Below are 20,743 nucleotides of genomic sequence, written 5' to 3'. Positions count from 1 at the left end.
GAAGGCATATACCATCACTGCCTTGGTAAGGATCCAGAAATACCACAAAAGAGAGATCTGAGAGAATCATACAAGGAATCTCTGAGTTTTATTTGAAAATCTGCAAAAACCCCAGAGCTATAGCTGATCAAGAATGAGAGACATGGCACTTGACTAGACTGTTCTATCTTTTAACCACTCAAGACAGAAGTGACAGTTACAAGTCCCATGGTGAAGGTAAAGTAAGTGAGTTTTAAGTCTTGACAGTTTACTCTAACTCAGAGATGAGATCTTATTTAAAAAGCATGTGTACCCTCAATTTTTAAAAGATATTGCAGCAACTTCTGATCCATAGTTGAGTCTATCCTTGCTCAGGGACGAGCAAGAGGTAAGCTTGGGGGAGTTTGTTGATGGTCCTTAAGTATCAAATTTAATTATCAAATAAATAAAGAAAAGGATCCAAATGAAATAAAGATCTAGACTTAGGGTTTTATCTGACAGAATTCCATGAGTTTTGGTGTTTGTCTATTTCTGTAGGGGGTTATCAGGAAATACGGAAGAAAGGCCCACACGTCGGGATTACGTAAAGATATTAAAGTGCTGCGCAATTATCTTACATCTAGAAGACTCCAGAAGCCACGAGACCGAAGCGGAGGCGAAACGGGGCCAGACCCTGGGCGGCCGCCCAGTTGGTCATGGCGCCCGCCCTGCCTCTGAGTCCAATCAGGACTCTGCTTTGCGGGAGATTTCCACCAACCTAAATGATGAATCTAAACCATACAATCTATGTCGGTTTGATCCAACGGCAAATATTCACTTGAAGGGACTATAAAACCAGACCCCCTGGCCCCTGGAGGAGAGAGCCTCTCAACCCTAATTCATTGTTCCATCAAGGGAGAAGAAGCCTCTGATCAATATTAGAGCCACCACATCAATTAGATATCTAGATTAGCATAGCTACATAGGATTAGAACTAGAAGGAGTCAATCTTCGATTGGTTTCCGGATCTGTCAAGAGAATTCTTGGTAATTCTCTAATTGTGCTTATAATTACTTTCTAATTATCTTTGTTCTTCAATATTATGAATATGACTTTGTTCTACTTCAATATATTGCTTATGACTTTGCTCTACTTGCTTATATTCAAGATTATATTGTTCTTAGTTTATCATAGTTATGTACTTGGCTTAGTTAGATTGGATCTATATACATGCTTAGGATCATATAGCGTTTATCCATCGGATCCATGGGTAAATGATAGATATTGTGTAGGCGTGGTGCTTATACCGTATTTATCTGCGATTGTACCCAATATGCCAGATCGTGGGGTGGTTCGTGATAGTGACAGCTTCATTGATTCTTATATAGTCCCCCTCTCGTGTATTGGGCTGGCAGAGCAACATTATTACAGGGAAGTGATTGCTATGTTTCTCATATTCCTTGCTAATATCACTATGCATGGGCGTAGTCTTGTCTCGCAATGATTGCTAAGTATGCTTGCACTAACTATGATAATGCTAGACTATATAGTTGAGAATAACTTAGGGAATATTCTTGTAGTTCGTTCTAATACCATGCTAATGACTTTCTAGAGTATCTAATTGAGGTGCTTATAATATTTATATGTGGCTAGATCAGACTAATTATCCTTGTCACTATTATTATTTCATATATCTTTTATGTGACACTTATCCCTGTATGAAGAGTTAGATATAATGTTCTCAATTATACATGCAATGGTAGATGCTCAATCTCATATTCTATTCTGTAATCAATAGTGATGATTGCTAATCCCTTCCCGGTGGTAAAAATATAAATAACGATACCTGGAATACTTCCTGGTTAAAATGCTACATCGGTATTAATCTGTGCGCTTGCAGATCTCATTCTTTATTTATTTAGAAGAGCAATTGCATATTTCAATACCGCGTCTCTTATATCACGCTGGGGATGACAACTTGGCTTAAGTGGTATGAGGGATAGGTTTGGCATTTTTGGCACCGTTACTAGATTTAGAGAACTTAGTCTACTTTTGGTAATGATGTTAAGAATACCCAACACCTTCCATACTCAAGCTCCCATATATCTTCAATTATGCCAAAGTAAGGGACCTTTCTCCCGTGCCTGTCAACCACCTCACATCGAACACCACTATTCTGGTTCACACTTTTACTATCCTTTGTGTGGGTGTAGTATGTGTACCCATTGATTTCATAAGCATTCCAAGACATCACTTGTCTCGATGGCCCCTTTGTCAACTTACTAATGACAATCGAATCTGCACTTTCTCCATGCGGTATGTTCTGGTCCTTTAGCCATGAAGTTAGGCGTTGCTTGTGCTGTTTCATGACCCAATCATCTGAACGACCATTCCTCTCCTCCATAATGATAGCCAAGTGTTCGTCAACGTATGGTTGCATCAGTTTTGTGCTCTGCAAGACACAGTAATGCGCTCGACTGGCCTCTGTAAAATCATTGTCGATGAATGTTTTTCCACCACATGTGCCCTTCCCAGCCACCCTACCCTTGTGACGAGAATTAGGATTACCAATCCCTCTCTGTACTTTCAGGAACTCTTGACAGCACTCGATGACCTCTTCAGTACTATAACCCTCGATCATGGAGCCCTCTGGGTGTTCTCGATTATGCACGTATCGGCTTAGGACCGACATGAACCGCTCGTAGGACCACATTTCATGCAAGTAACAAGGTCCCATTGCCTCTATCTGATGAACCATGTGAATCATAAGATGTACCATTATATCAAAAAAAGTAGGAGGTAAACACATCTCTAGTTGGTTCTGGGTCTCCACCACGAAATCATGTAGGTCTCTCAGCTCTTCCCTGCGAATCGTCTTCTGTGAGATCTTTGACCAGAAGTAGCACATGCGGGTGATGGCCATTTTCAAAAACTCTAGCTTTATAGCCCTAATTGCAATTGGTAGGTACACTGTTAGCATCATATGACAATCGTGAGCTTTGCAGTAGTGAAATGATAGGTCCTTCATCGACACTAGCTTCTTTGGGTTTGCTGAAAAGCCAGTCGGCACTTTGATCTGCCTCATAAAGTTGCATAAATCTCTCCTCTCTTCTAGGTCTAGGTTATAGGCAGCTGCGGGCAGAGTGTATTTTCCATTATCCTGGCGTACTGGTTGAAGCTCTGGCATCACCTTTAGTTGCTCCATGTCCCTTCATGCTTTCAGTCCATCCTTTGACTTGGGTGTGTCCATCAAGGTAGCGATCAGACTCTCAAACACATTCTTTTGAACATGCATAGAATCAATGGCATGGGGGACCTCCAATTGCGGCCAATACGGTAGATACTGAAAGAAGATCGATTGTTTCTTAAAAGGTACCCCTTCGATAGGAGGTGTGCTTCTATCTCTAGTCGTTCCATCCATTTTCTTCTTTCCATAGATGACGCGTATGGTTTTCACCATTTCATACACATATTTTCCATCATGACGTCTCTCTGGAGGTCGTTCTTCATACTCTGGGATGTTGCCAAAGTACTTTAAGTACAGTTTACTGCGGTACCTGTGACGTTCCTTTAAGAAACGACGATTCCTGATGTAAACACTCTTCTTGGATCCATCTAGGAACACCCACCTAGTATCATCCAGACAGACTAAGCATCCCATCTTGCCTTTGAACTGTCCAGACAAGGCAAACAACGCAGGGTGATCGTTGATAGTCACAATTATTATTGCCCTTAATGTGAAGGTCTCGTGTCGTAACGCATCATACATCAGCTCCCCAGTCCTCCACAGTTTCTCGAATTCTTGCATCACAGGCTCGAGGAACACGTCCATATCGAAGCCTGGTTGTCGAGGGCCAGAAACAAGAACAGTGAGGAAAAGGTACTTTCTCTTCTGACACAACCATGTCGGGATGTTGTACATGCTCAAGATCACTGGCCAAGTGTTGTGGTCACTGTTCCTCTCATTGAAGGGATTCATTCCATCGGTGCTCAAGGCGAATCGTACATTCCTTGGGTCCGAGCTGAACAGCGGGTTGTTCATATCGAAGTCCTGCCACTGACTAGCATCGGCCGGGTGTGCAATGACATCGTCATCGACGTTGCGCTCAATGTCCCACCATGTCATGAGCGCTGCTTCCTTAGAGTTCATGAAGATACGCCTCAAGCGGTCGGTCACTTGCAGGTACCACATTACCAAGGCGGGAATTTTTCTCTTCTTTTCATCGTTGCCTAATGTAGTCTCCTCTAGTGGTTGAGATTCTTGTACCACCTTTTTTGCCCCCTTCTTGTTCCTCTTGTTCCTGGTGGAGGATTCTCCGCCACTATAAAGGTCATTGTTCTTGTAACGGCTGGCCCCACACCGCGGACATTTGTCTAGATCTTTGAACGTATCACCATGAAAAAGGATACAGTGGTTGGGGCATGCATCTATTTTCTCAACACCCATTGATAATGGACTTATAACCTTCTTCGCATGATATGTGTTGGTGGGAACTAAGTTTGACTGTGGCAACACCCATGATAAGAGACCCAATAGATCATTGAAACTGGAGTCAGACCAGCCATACTTTGCCTTCAAGATGAGTAGCTCAAGCACAAAACGGAGCAGTGTCCAATGGGTCGGACAACCCTTCTCAACACTGTACACAGTCTCCATCGATGTTTTTTTCACTCTCTCTACATTTTCTACACCTTTATTCCGCAGTAATATTTCTGGTCCAATCGCCTGAATCATGTCCTCTAAATTGTCAAAGTCATCTTCATCCCCCTCACGTGCTCCTCCATCAGTGCCGACATCACCAACATCATTAGCACCATCTTGATTGCCAAAGTACTGACCACCTTGTCCATTGCCATAGTCATAGCCCCCCATTTCTTCTTCAAGCTCAGTTGTGTATTGGTGCATATACCTCTCGGCTTCGGCGGCATCTCCTAGATCAAAGTTGCCATCATCAATAACCGTTGTTTCGCCATGATGAGTCCACACTGTGTAGTTCGGAACAAATCCTCGCATAATCAGATGTGATCTAATGGTATTCAGATCTGCAAATGCCATAAGGTTCTTGCAATCTTTGTAGGGACAAATAATTGTATCCTTATAATAAGTCAATGTTAATGCATGCTTCTCTGTGGCTTCAATAAATTTATCCACCTCATCGCGAAAACCTTCATCAATCCTTGACCAACCATACATCCAAGAGTTCCTGTACTCCGTCTTTTAAAACAAAATAAAAATACAAAATACATAAAACAAAATAAAGTAATGAAGAAAAATACAAAGTAGACATTAATTGTGTATATACTCATGGTAGAGGATAATTATTTAGTTGGCTATTAATAAAACTAAATATTTAAAAAACGAATAAGAAACAAGTATTATTTTACCAATTAGCAACAATTAACAACAAAACAAAAATACAAAATACATAAAAAAATAAATTAATGAAGAAAAATACAAACTAGAGATTAATTGTGTATACATACTTATACTCATGGTAGAGGATAATTCTTTAGTTGGCTATTCTTGATTATAAAGTTGTAAATGGTGAAAATATTAACTTATATATTAATTAGTTGGCTATTAATGAAACTAAATATTTAGAAGAGAAATTAGAAACAAGTATTATTTTACCAATCAACAATAATTAGCAACAATTATTAAAATATAATTATATAAATAAACTTATATATAGTTCCATTGTCAACAATTAGAAACAATTATTATTTTACCATCAATTTTTCATATCCAAACCATTCTAATTTCATGAACCATAAATAAAAAAATAAAAAGCAAATCCTAGATCTAGAACTAGATCTACACATACATGATAAAGTGAAATATATCAACACTAAAATCAAGCAAGATCGACCAATAAAGAGGGCAAGCTCATATCTCTAACTAATTCCAACTAATAGCTTAAGAACAAGGGTCTAATTTGCTCCATACAAAGCTCAAGCACCATGGAGGAGAGAGAAAATCAAAACTCAAAATACTCACTAACCAACCACTAAAACTTTAATTAAAGTGTTGGAATAGCATTTTCTTACCTTTTCCAAGCTTCCCATCATAGTTTTTGAGACCAAAACCTCCCCCCTCACTAGAGCAATTTTTAGGAGGTGCCCAAGGCCTCCCAACCTTATCTTCTCGGGTTGGAGTGAGTGACCCGAGGAGGAAGAAGGGTGCAGCTTATATACAGCCGTGATTTGTAAGGGCGGCTGAATCACCAGCCGCCCTTAGAAATACGTTTGTAAGGGCGGCTGGATCACGAGCCGCCCTTACAAATACCACAGTAAGGGCGGCTGTGTCAACAACAGCCCTTACAAATGCAGCCATTTGTAAGGGCGGCTCGTGTTACCAGCCGTCCTTACTGTGGTATTTGTAAGGACGGCTCATGATCAAGAAGCCATGTGCTGATGGAAAATCCACTGTAAGGGCGGTTACATCACCAGCCGCCCTTACAGTGGAAGTACCCTGGCTCTTACAAACCAATTATGTAGTAGTGAGCCATCCCTATGACCCTGTCGTTGCCTCAATGATCTCACGTTGGTGGTGGTTTACTATGGTTCCATGTAGTTGTGAGGATCCACATGCGGTGGCAAGATTTAGGTCTAGAGTGTTGGGGGGCTTTAAGGTGAAAGCGTTGCCTAGTCTGTAGCTATATATGGCCGACTGGTGATGTTTTTGGAGTCATTTCCTTTATCGGAGGCATTGTAATGAGGAACTACTTTTGTTGAGAAACCTTAGCTCTTCTACCAAGAGTTTTAGTTGAGAAACCTTAGCTCTTCTATCAGTGTTTACAGTACCTATAAAACAGTACCTACGGATATCATTTCCCTCCTAGGAGGATTCACTCGGGAAACCTCTTTTCCCTTTTTCTGCTATAATGGTTGTTTCCTGTAGCATACAGGTAGCGTTTGGCGGCTATTGGCATGGTGCTTTCGTTGGTGTTATTTTATCTTGGTGGTGGTCTTGTTATCAACTTCAAGAGTGTTGTGGTTTTCTTTTTTATTTCTTTTATTTTTTATTATATTTAGTTCCTTCTCTATCAATATATGTCCGGCATGTTCTTCTGGTCGGCTTTTAGACACTTTTATAATAAACAAGAACATCTAACCATCATCTCCAATAATAGCCATTGAATCTATCTTGTTATTAAAAAATATCTGTCTCTCTTATTATGAAAAAGACACATAAAATAACCATCTAATTTTGCCTCTAAATTACTCACCCCCATAATTATAAAAAGATAGTTCAAAATAAATGTGGGGGTATAAACCCCTATACCCTTACGGCTAGACTTGGGCCGAGAAGATTGGCCCATTACAAGATGGTTCATGGCTTGATCGAACTGCTCGGAGTTCCGCGTAAGGAAAGTAGACGAGGAGATCAAGCAAGATCTTTGTCGGTTAGAATAGAGATTGATGTCCGACTATCTATGACAATTGTAACCGACTAGAATTAGTTTCTAGATTTCTAATCTTGCCCCCGGGACTATATAAGGTGGGGCATGGGACCAACTCAAGACAATTCATTACACCTCATACCAATACCATCAGACGCAGGACGTAGATATTATGGCCTCACGGCGGCCGAACCTGGATAAAATCATTATCTGTATCTGGCGTCACCGTCTAGTTCATAGCTTGCGCACCTGTCTACCGACAATCTACTACCTTGGGCATACCCCTACGTAGACTGTCGACCATATTTCGTCGACAGATGCATACTAGGTAGGGGGTGTGCATACAGCTTCCAGACGAACTAACACTAGTACACCATCGGCCATAAGGATCTAGTCTTGATAAGTTATACATCCATAAGGATCTAGTCTTGATAAGTTATATATGATCCATCATATAAACGCGAAGAGTCGATGGCGAAGTCGAAGAAGATCACCAATGGGCGCCGGTGACGTCGATTCAAACTATAACCATTGAATTTGAGCTTAAAAAAATAGCGGCGATATCACAAAGACAAAACAACATGAAAATAACAAGGGATGATGAAGTTAGTTACCCCTAGACCGGGGGAAACAATGGCAGCGTCGAAGATGATCACCAATGGGCGCCGGAGATGAAGAACAAGCAAGAACTAGCAATGACAAGAGCAAGAACAAGCAAGAATAGCTCACTGAATTTTGAATGGGCTCGGTCTCGACCAGGAAGAAGTGACCGTGATTTATAGCATGGGCTTTTAGTCCTAGGCTGAAGAAAGAACAAGGACTAAAAGGAGTCTCCTTAGTCCCGGGGCAAGCCACCAACCCGGGCTCAATCTTTAGTCCCAGCTAGTGGCTTGCCCCGGGACTAATGGGACACCTTTAGTCCCGGACCGTAACACGAGCCGGGACTAAAGGGTCCCTGCTCCGACAGCCCTGATAGCCGTTAGGCAGCTGTTGGGCAGGACCCTTTAGTCCTGGCACGTGTTACGGGCGGGGACTAAAGGTGCCTTTAATCCCGGGGACTAAAATTGTCGAGACTAATGATGATTTTGGTAATCGTCCGAATGCCTCTTCTGTAGTAGTGCCGAGTGATGATGTTGCAGCCATGAAGAGTTGGTGGCATGGGGCCGGAGCAGTGCCCTGGCCTCCAGTGGTAGCGCGGATCTGTCGACAGACTACGAAGGCCATTGGCGGACTCAAGGGGGGGGGCTGGGGTGGCTGCAGCCCCCCTCTTGGACTCATAATTTTTTTAACAAATTTTCTTTTTAGTAAAAGACTCCATGTATTTGGTATTTTTTTATATTTATTTTATGAATCTTTGCTTTTGAGCACATTGAATCAATATTGAATTATCAATCTTAGCTATATCTATTAGTGTACTAAATTGAACGAGAAAAAAAAGTTAGCTATGTTATTTAGCCTCTCTCTTGGTCCGTTTATGGGTCCGCCACCGACGAAGGCTGGATTCCGCTTCTCCAATGGCGGGCAACATGCAGGCCCAGATCTGGCGGCCGGATCCCAGCAGTGCACACATGGATGGGCTCAAGCAGCCCATGGATGGGCTCGCTATGCTTGTCCACAAGTTTTCTTTTTTTGTTTTATTTGATTTATCAAGGCGGATATTTAAAATACCTTGGCAAAGACGATCTATTTACCAATACCTTTAATATTAGAGGCTGGTAAATACCTTTAATATTAGAGGCAGTTATGATGCTCCCCTCGCTTAGCCCACCTAAAAAAAGTTTCGGTAATAGTGTGTTGCATCTGCCATGTTCGTGGCCTGATCTTTTAATTAATTTGGAGGCAGCACTAACGTTTTACCATTCCCATTAGCGCTGTTGCTAGCATGGAAGACATGGACACTAATATATTATATGGTAAAAGGTAAAGAAAACTTTTTTGCGGTTTAATATGAAGAAAATAGAAAATGGAAGAAACTAAGAAAATTTTCATGATTTAATAGAAAAAAGGACTGACATTTTTTAGAAAATAACTATTCATGGTTCAGTATTAGGGTAAGACATGAACAATTCAATTCAAAAGAACCAGACCGGAACCTTTTCTTTTTTTGGTAGAAAATTTTTTCGGCACCTACCGATAAATAAGATATTTCAGAAATTTTGGACTAAATTTAAGTTAATTCAAATTATTTTTATAAAAAAATTTGGCATCATTTCACTAGAAAAACTTTTTAATCTATCACTCACTACAAATTTATATAATATTAACGAAACGAGCTGACGCTGGGCGAGCTGCATATGGTAGTGCCATGGAATATGTGAGAGTGAGAAAATTAAATAATTTTGAAAAAAATTAGGGCTTTGATATGGCCAAGAGATATGTGGTGGGTCATTGTAGTGTGATTTGGAGTAATTTTGAAACAAAACATGAATTTAATCGAAAAATTTGACTGATATAAAAAAATTTCAGACCTTAGCAAAAAATGTGAAATTTCGAAAATTTTAGTAAAATTTCGCTGAAAAAAGAAAACCCCTGCTAGATGTCGTGGTGGGTCCCAGTAGCAGGAATCTAATGTTATATGCCACGCCCACGTCCTCTTTCTCCTTCGGGATAGAGGGGTTCTCCCCGTCGGGCTACTTAGCTCAGCTGGATCACAGCCGCTCCACCGTCCAGTCACATTCGTACGACACGCAACTAGCTCCAACGCCGGATACCGACCGCTCGTGCCGGGACTTCCCCTCAGGACTCAAACTTTTCCTCGATCGATCGATCATCCGTCTCTTCTTCATAATTTTGCGGCCTCCGATACGATCCGATCCACGCATGCACTTGCTTTTTACTCTCTCTCTTTCTCGTTTTCGTAGCGCGCCTCCGATCCGGTTCTAATTAAAGAATATATATATATATATATGCATGTAAATAAAGACGCCTATAGATAGCTATTTTTGGGTAAGCAGCATCTATAGAGCTCCATGCATCTTGTTAGAAAATTAGACATTTTAATGTTTGATTTAATTCAGAAAATTACACATAATAGTAATAGTGTAGTGACATATATGTATACGTGTGCAATTTTATCACTACTCAGATTAGAGATAAACATTACAAATATTATTGCAACTACAGTAGACATACTGAAAATAAAAAATAATCGCTTAAGATTTTACTCCGAGAAGAAACCAGTACCGAAGGCACCGGCGGCTCCATTCACACTAGTCGACATAGTGTGTTGCCTGAAGTAGTGGACCTCAGTCGATGTAGGAAGATATTCGCGGTGCAGTCCCGCGAACGTCCACCAGGAAGAAGACGGAGACGAAATAGTCGCAGTCCCGAACGTCCACCAGGAAGAAGACAACCCCGATCCGCTGGAGTGCAAGAAGACGATCTCGCCGGCGAGCAATCGCGGAAGATGCTCCCCAAAAACCTGATTGCCCGCACACCCGAGCATGTGTCGCGATGCACGCCGTCGGGTTCCGGAGGCCTGCTCTCCCGATCTCTGTGCGCGCAGAGGTTCGGGACGGAGACGAATAGAGAGCAACTCGACAGGAAGATGAGAGGAGAGGACTGATTGTGTTGTGTCTCGCAGGGAAGGAAAGTGTCTCACGCGTATGAAATATATAGGCCCCAGGAGGAAACGTCTGATTAATGGCAATCACAATTAATTGTCATTAACGAGTCAATCAATTAGTAATTAATTGTCATTAATTGCACAACGGTCAGATCCCGTTTTCCTCCCTTTCCTTATTCACCACGTGTGTGCCACGTCACGTCTCGACTCGACCTAGACAAGACAAGCAAGCACGCACGCTCGGCTCAGCGGCGGCGGCGGCGCGCGCGCGTGTGGCACCCCTTTTCCCTTCCTCAACTTCTCCATAGGAGCTATCAAAGGCCACTTATTTAAGTTAAGTTAGCACATAGTCAATCATCAATACGGTACTAAACCGTTTTTATTATAGCATTTATTATGGGCCCTTGAATTAATCATCAAATATAATTATGGGCTAAAAGCCCATTTATATTCAACAATCCCCACCTATTTCTAGGGCACATAAGAAAAGCTCTCAAATTTCCATGTCGTTTCATATATCAGTTGTTTCTATGGAGACTGTTAAGTTGAACTTCCACCTAGAGTACAGACTACACTTAGTCACAAATTGAACACTGGACTATGCCTTGAATTGCATGTTTTGTGTGATATAAGTTTCATCTAAACTCATAACTGTTACCGGGTTGCATGAACATCCCCTCTGGTTGAAGCATATAAGTCATACTTCTGGCCCATTCATGAGTATCTAGAGACCACCCAAATCTCATAGACTGTGACTAAAAGTCAAACTCATATAGGTGTATTCCTTAAAGATGTTCTGTAGGACAACATCTATCGCTTCACAAGCCGCTTTGGAATACATTAAGGTATATAACCAGCCTTACTTACAGACTTAGGAAAGAAGTGCAATTGAGATGAGTTAAGTAAAGGGTCTTTCCTCATAATCTACTTTTGGCTTGTTTCACCATTCTACTTCATGGGATCTCCGATCATATAGAATAGGTTACCACCATGGCATACCTTACGTGGGTCTCAAACCCATCTCACTCGATGCACTACCTATCACATTACGGGATAGTCCCTTTGTGAATTGATCTGCCAGATTCTTAGACGTATGGACATAGTCCAACGCTATAACTCTGGAGTTTCTCAATTTTCTGACAATCTTCAAACACCGTTTGACATGCCTTGTGGACTTCATGTTGTCCTTAGAACTGTTGACTTTTGTGATCACCGTTTGATTATCACAGTTCAAGGAAATAGCGGGCACAGGTTTTTCAACCACCAGTAGATCCATCAGGAGTTCACGAAGCCACTCGGCCTCAGCGCCGATGGTGTCTAATGCTGTGAGTTCTGCTTCCATGGTTGACTTCGTTAAGATAGTCTGCTTGCAAGACTTCCATGAAACAGCGCCACCTCCAAGCAGAAACACATATCCGCTTGTGGCCTTTAAAACATCAGCATCAGATATCCAATTGGCATCACAATAACCCTTTAATACCTTGGGGTATCCGGTATAGTGAATGCCATAGCTCACAGTACCTTTCAAATAGCGCATTACTCTCTCAAGAGCTTGCCAGTGAATATCTCCCGGATTTGACACAAACCGGCTAAGTTTGCTAACTGCAAACGAGATATCAGGCCTCGTGGCACTTGCAAGGTACATCAGTGAGCCTATAATTTAGGAGAATCTTAGTTGATCCCTTGCTATTCTTCGATTTTTCCTCAATAGCACACTAGGATCATAAGGTGTAGGAGCAGATTGATAGTCATTGTACCCAAGCGACTTAAATTCTTTTCCACATAGTGGGATTGCACTAGTGTAATCCCACCATTGCCTTCTCTTAAAAGCTTAATGTTTAGAATAACATCAGCTTCTCCCAAATCTTTCAGCTCAAAGTTATTAGACAAAAAGTCTTTAACTTCCTTGATCACATCAAGGCTTGTCCCAAGGATTAGTATGTCATCCACGTATAGACAAAGGATCACACCTTCACCCCCACCAAACCGATAGTACACACATTTGTCAGCTTCATTAACAGCAAAGCCGGTAGAAGTTAAAGTTCTATCAAACTTCTCATGCCATTGTTTTGGAGCTTGTTTTAGGCCATATAGGGATTTTAATATCTTACACACCTTACCCTTTTGACCACTTGTTACAAATCCATCAAGCTGATCCATATAGATCTCTTCCTCTAACTCTCCATTTAGGAAAGCTGTCTTCACATCCATCTGATGAATGAGAAGACCATGAGAGGCAGCCAAGGATAGTAACACTCGAATTGTTGTCCAACAGGCAACTGGTGAATAAGTATCAAAGGAATCTTTCCCTTCTCTTTGGGTATAACCCTTAGCCACAAGCCTAGCCTTGTACCTCTCAATTGTACCATCAGACCTAAGCTTTTTCTTGAACACCCATTTACATCCTATAGGTTTACACCCATAAGGCCGTTCAACCACTTCCCAAGTTCCATTAGACATTATTGAATCCATCTCATTCCTTATTGCTTCCTTCCACAAGTCAGCATCACGAGAGGAAAATGCCTCTTTAATGGTTGTTGGGGTATCATCCACGAGGTACACAATATAGTCATCTACAAAAGACTTCACTTTTCTTTGTCTTTTGCTCGTTCGAGTGACTACATTATCATCCTCCTCAGGATAGTGAACATGGGGTTCCTCAGATTGTTCTATCGAAATAAATTGCTCATGGAAATTTATAGACTCATGACTATAAATATTAGGTGTACTTTTCATAGGGAACTCACTTTCAAAGAATGTTGCATCTCTAGATTCCATTATAGTACCAACATGCATATCTGATACTCCAGAATTTATAATTAAAAACCTATACCCTACGCTATGAGTAGCATAACCAAAGAAAATACAATCAACTGTCTTAGGTCCAAGTTTGCGTTTCTTGTTTATTGGCACATTCACTTTAGCCAAACAACCCTAAGTACGCAAATAGGAGACATTTATCCTTTTCTTTTCTCATTCCTCAAATGGTGTGATTTCTTTATTTTTTGTAGGAACTCTATTCAGGACATGACATGCTGTCGATATCGCCTCACCCCAGAATAGTCCCGAAGTCTCTAACATAGCGTTAACCATCTCAGTTAGAGTACGGTTCTTTCTTTTGGCAATTCCATTGGACTGTGGTGAGTATGGTGGTGTCCTCTCATGAATAATTCCATATTCTACGCATAAATGAGAAAAATCACTTGAAAAATATTCTCCACCACGATCGGACCTTAAGCGTTTAATATTCCTCTCAAGTTGATTTTCTACTTCAGCTTTATAGGCTTTAAAATATTGTAATGCTTCATCTTTTGTTTTAAGCAAGTACACATGACAAAATCTAGTACAATCGTCTATAAATATAATGAACTGTCGTCTACCACTTTTAGTCAACTCACCATTCATCTCGCATAGATCGGAATGGATTAGTTCTAATGGTGCCAAGTTCCTCGCCTCTGCAGCCTTGTGAGGCTTGCGATGTTGCTTGGATTGCACGTATACATGACACTTAGAACCTTTGACTAAATTAAATTTTGGGATTAAATTCATATTTGCTAGCCACGTTAAACAACCATAATTAACATGACAAAATTGCTAATGTCAAATATTCGACTCATTCAAAATAACAGTATTGTTCACGATTTTATTACACACATCATGCATAGATAAGCGGAATAAGCCTCCGCAATCATAACCTTTACCAACAAAAATTTCAAACTTTGAAAGTATAACTTTATTGGCCTCAAAGACTATTTTGTAGCCATCTCTGCAAACCTATGAGCCGCTAACTAGATTCTTTTTGATGGAGGGGACATGCTGCACGTTCTTCATCAGCACCGTCTTTCCCGAAGTGAACTTCAGACCAACACCAAGAACACACGCATGAGAGCCGTTCCCCATCAGTAAGGCTCCAGTGTCGTCGGTCTGATAAGAAGAAAACAAAGAGATGTCAGCACATACATGAACATTAGCCCAGTGTCCATCCACCACTCAGGTGAATGATAGACTGAAAGAACAGTGGGTAAATAATTACCATACCTAGATGTTCCTCCTTCAGTCTCTCTAATGGCCATGTTCACTGATTTTTTCTCTTCTCGTTTGAATTTGCGGTCTGGACAAGCACTTGCCTAGTGGTAATCGCTACCGCAAACAAAGCAGCCTCCATCTGCCTTTTTCTTCTTAAAACTTGTAGTTTGCTTTGGCTTTGGATTTGTCCCTTGCTTGTTCTCTTGCTTATTCTTTTTCTTATTACGGAATGCCTATTGCTTTTTCTTCTGCACCACATTGGCACTAGAAGACTCAACGCCTTTCTCATGTGTATCTTTTGCTCTCGCCTTCTCCTCAACATCAAGAGTTCCCATGAGTTCGGCAAGACCAAACTCTTTCCTCTGACGTTTTAGAGAAGTAGCAAAATCCTTCCAAGAAGGTGGCAGCTTAGCGATTACCGTCGGCCACACACTTTTCAGGTAACACACAAGGGAATTGTTCTAGTTCCTTAGCTAGTGCCTATATCTCATATGCTTGTTCAATCATGGAACGGTTATCCACCATTTTGTAATCAAACAGTTGCTCCATGTGGTACAGCTCGCTACCAGCATCAGAAACCCCGAACTTGGCCTCAAGCGCATCCCATAATTCCTTAGCAGTGGTGCAAATGATATAGTTGTTAACATACTTTTTATCGAGCGCACTAATCACGGCGTCTCTGAAGAGGTTATCGGCAGGAACGTTTGCTCCTCAGGAGTAAATTGTTTCGGTTTCCCCTTCGCGGTGTGATAGCAACTTGTTGGGGGCTGGATGCTTCCTTCCCCCTAGTCGCTTCGAAGGATCTCCTCCGCCCGAAGAACCTTCGTACGAAAGAGTGCGGAGGTTCGAGGCATGTCTAATGTTAATGCATCTCTTGTGGTACTGAGCAAATGCAGGAACCAAGATAAAGGCGGAGGTCGCGAGCAGAGAAGAAATGAACCTTCAAATCCTCCTGCGACGAAGGATGGTCGAAGGTGGAGGTCGCGAGCGGAGAAAGAATGAACCTTCGAATCCTCCCGCGACGAAGGATGGCCGAAGGAATGCTGGAGGACGCAGCGGGGCCGGCGAGCCTTCAGAGCGTCTACGTCAAGGAACCTCTGGCGTGGCCAAGCCGAAGGACCTTCGGTGTAGAAGCGTCCAAGGTTCGGCGCCTAGGCTGAGGATTCGAGCCTTCAATGAGCTGAAGACCTGGACGAGGAGCGCGTGAGGAGCTCGTAGTGTGAAATTACATAAATGGCTCAGGGTCAGTAGACTGCAACGTAGGAATATGCTGGGATATTCCCCCACCGTCACAGGGCATTTTTGTAATTACCTTAGGTCGGTTTCCGAGCCCTATATAAAGAGAGTGAAGCCACCATTAAGAGGAGAGAGAGCATTTACTGTTTCCACCTACTGTTCAGCTCACAGTTCACCTGTTGATTGAGTCTCTCACTACATTATGTGAGAAGGTTCTCTGTACGTTGTATCGCTGGGGAGTGCAGTGCGCATTTTTCCAACACAACTCATAGCAGTCAACCACAGTATCATTCTCGCGTGCCACCGCTTATAGTTTGAACCATCAAAAGAATCTGATTTTAACGCAGCAGCAAAACCACTAACAGAAAAATGCCTAATATATCATGTTTTTGGATTGTTAGAAAACTAGACATTTTAATGTTTGATTTAATCCAGAAAATTACACATAATAGTGTGGTGACATATATGTGCACGTGTGCAATTTTATCACTACTCAGATTAGAGATAAACATTGCAAATATTACTGCAACTACAGCAGACATACTGAAAATGAAAATCAATCGTTTAAGATTGTACCCTGAGGAGGGACTAGTGCCGAAGGCACCGGCGGCTCTATTCACACTAGTCGACATAGTGTGTTGCCTGAAATAGTGGACCTCAGTCGATGCAGGAAGATGTTCGCAGTGCAGTCCCACGAACGTCCAGCAGAAAGAAGACGAAGACGAAGTAGTCGCAGTTCCGAACGTCCACCAGGAAGAAGACGACCCCGATCCACCAGAGTGGAAGAAGACAATCTCGCCGGCGAGCAGTCACGGAAGACGCTCCCCAAAAACCTGATTGCCCGTACACCCGAGCAGGTGTCTCGATGCAGGGCGTCGGGTTCCGGAGGCCTGCTCTCCCGATCTCTGTGCGCGCAGAGGTTCGGGGCGGGGACAAATAGAGAGCAACTCGACAGGAAGATGAGAGGAGAGGACTGATTGTGTTGTGTCTCGCAGGGAAGGAAAGTGTGTCACACGTATGAAATATATAGGCCCCGGGAGAAAACATCTCGCAGGGAAGGAAAGTGTGTCACACGTATGAAATATATAGGCCCCGGGAGAAAACATCTGATTAATGGCAATCAATCACAATTAATTGTCATTTAATTGCACAACGGTCAGATCATGTTTTCCTTTCTTTCCTTATTCACCACGCGTGTGCCACGTCACGTCTTGTCACGTCAAGACAAGACAGCTCGCCTCGGCACGCCACAGCTCGGCGGCGGCGCGCGCGCGTGTGGCACCCCTTTTCCCTTCCTCAACTTCTCCATAAGAGTTATCAAAGGCCACCTATTTAAGTTAAGTTAACACATGGTCAATCATCAATACGATACTAAACCGTTTTCATTATAGCATTTATTATGGACCTTTAAATTAACCGTCAAATATAATTATAGGCTAAAAGCCCATTTATATTCAACACATCTGGTCGACCGTTTAGTTAGTGGGGTTTTGCCCCAGGCCTCTAGATCTCTGGCTCGCTCCCATCTCCTCTTTTGGTCTCCTGTTCGCTGTCGCTGCATGCTGCTGTATACCACCTTCTTCCCAGCTTGCTTGCATTGCCTGGCCTGTGCTCGATCTGCTATTAAACCAATTTGAGCATGTACGCTCAGCTCCTTCTCTCCTAGCTACACTAGTCAGTTGCGGAGCCAAGGGGGCCATGGCCCCCCTAACATATGTCAACAAAAATTTTTATTAGTACAAATTAATTTTTTTATTTATATTAAGAGAGAAATATAACAATGTTGTCATATATATTTATTAATATCATCTAGATAATAAAATCATACTCCCTCTATTTTAAATTATAAGTCATTCTAAAAAATTTAAAGAGTTAAAGTATCCCAAATTTAACCAAATTTATATGATTATATAATAATATTTACGATACCAACTAAGTACCATTAGATTCTTCATTAATTATATATTTTTTAGTATATCTATTTGCGACATAAATCTTTATAATTCTTTAGATATTTTTGGTCAAACTTGAGATACTTTGATTCTCTAAGATTCTTAGAATGATCTGTAATTTGGGATGGAGGAAGTACAACTAGATAATATAATGAAGCACCTTAGAAAAACTGAGACGCAGATCTTAGGCCTTGTTTAGTTTTGAATTTTTTTTGAATTTCGCATATGAGAAACTCATATGGGCGAGATGGCGATCACGCCGTCTCTAACAGGCAGTGAGAGAGGCGAGTTAGGTGGTGCCAGTGGCAGGGAAGTTGACGGTGAAAAAGAAAAATGTGATTGGCATTACTAATGGCGCCGGTGAAGAGCGGCGGTGGTGGAGCGCGCAAGGTTGAATTGAAGACGAGGAGAGGGGGGCAGGGTCAGTCCTGAGTTTCTTTGGATCTAGAACGAATCTAAAATTTTGGACCCTTTTATATAAATATAATAAATACTATTAATACTACTCATTAGTAGTATATACACAAAAATATATAGAATGCTGGTAATATATAAACAATAGAGAATGTAAAAGCAATATTCAAATGGAATACGTGCTCATGATCACTTACATTATGTTCATCCATGTTGATGTCAATATTGTCTTTCATATGGTCCTGTTCTTAGATTAGATGGTTCCTCCACAACAACTATCGCCAATACATCTAGATTTCTCGAAATGCTTGTATTATTCTTAAGAAATTTATGAAGAGCTCTTTTTTGTGAATGTATCAAATCCTCTGTTTGCTTTGCTTTCTCTTCTTTCTTTTGTCATGACCGAACATACTTTTCTTGACGACATGGTACTGCTAAAATTGAGAGAAACAAAAGTATATAGTTTCATAAAGTAGGTGCATTTCAGATTCATATGATACCTTGCCGCTGGTCTGGTGCCTCTGCAGCCTCTGCCGATCACTGATTGCCGAACAGGGACGAGGGAAATAGAGATCACGTAAGCATGCGAGACTGAGAGGTGAGATTAGGGCCCTTGCTGCAGCCTGCCTGCCTGCCTGCCTTCTCTGCTCTGCTGGAAGCCTGGAACGCCGCCTCCTGCGCCAAGCCCTCACGCGCCCAGGAAGCGGAAGCCGGAAGGTCACGTCGCGACTCGGCGATCCGCGGAGCCGGCTGCGGCGTGATCACGGTACAGAAAACAGGGAGTTGGAGATCTGTTAGTTTCCTATTACTACTTAGGCCTTGTTTGGATGTTGTCGGATTCATCTCAAGTCACATGTGTTGGAGTGGATTAGGATGGAATTTAGTTCAAGTTCCACTCCAACTCACCCCAATATATATGAATTGATGTGAATCCGACTACATCCAAACAAAGTCTCAGTGTATACCTATACATACATGGGCCAGTCCTGCGCTGGAAGCTAATCATATGACTGGCCGTGTGTTAGCCTTCATCCCAACACGATTTTTCTATTTAAACTGTAAGCTACGTCCCTACCTATATACTCATTTGCCATGGAGGATGTAGATTTGGGGAGTAGGCAATCAAAACGCCTTACACACACGTACAAGCAATGTAATAAGTGTATATACACGCGAAGAACCATAGAGTTTATTCCAAAGAAAAACATGCTAAACTTAAAACTTATGAGGCCTTATTGGCTATCCAATTACTCGACTTTGCTTCCGCAACATGGCCAAATGCATAATTCAGATTACATGGTAACGACTTTGGAAACAATAATTAAGCAAAGGACCCAAACCATAAACACGATAGCTGGACTCCGGCCTATTTTCGCCCTTGCAGGCTTTTTCACATGAGTCCTTGCACCACTGGAAGACTGCAGAAAAGCACGCATTGTATGTAGGGCCTGGAGTGGTCTTGCAGTAACTCTCGCACACGTTGTCGCAGTCGCATGATGTAGTCGCCACTCTATCACGGCAGCTGGCATTGCAGCCGCTAACGCAGCCGTTCCTGCACTTGGATACATCTGCGCCCTTGGCACTCTCGCAAGACCTCGCAGCTTTCTCGTTGCACCTCGAAGGACATTCCGAGATGCAGTGATGGAAGGCGCAGGATGGCGACCCTGCTTGTGCTGGTTCCCCCACCCAGCTCGCCAACAGAGCCACGCAAATGGCAGCAACGACGGCTCCCTTAAGAGCAGAGGCACGCAAAGCCATTATGTGATCTTTGTGTGGACGATCCACAACTAGCTTAAGAGGAAGTTACTAGTACTAGTATGAAGCAAGATGTGACAGACAGAGACAAGCAGCTTCTCTTTATTGAAATAAAACTCCCTTAACATATACTATTAGAAATTAGCATTCACAAGGGCAAGCTGTCCATTAATGTCCACGTTGTCGATTGAATCTACCGAGACGATGTTAGGATCATGAGCCTATGGTCATATCTTGTAGTATGTGATTGAATGACAACACAAGCCTAGAACTAACATGTGTGCTAAATATATGTTAGACGCGCTATAAAAGGTCCTAAGGATCCAAGTTAAAAGTTTGATCAAGATCTGAGTTGAATAAATATAGAAGAAACTATGAAGATTCCACACCAAATCAGTTGATCATGCCTAACAGATCATTGGTGGAATCAAGTA

The sequence above is a fragment of the Sorghum bicolor genome, chromosome 8, assembly GCF_000003195.3.
Source record: "Sorghum bicolor cultivar BTx623 chromosome 8, Sorghum_bicolor_NCBIv3, whole genome shotgun sequence".
In the NCBI taxonomy this organism is placed as follows: Eukaryota; Viridiplantae; Streptophyta; class Magnoliopsida; order Poales; family Poaceae; genus Sorghum; species Sorghum bicolor.
The sequence above is the reverse complement of the archived record's forward strand: the minus strand, read 5'-3'. Positions refer to the sequence as shown.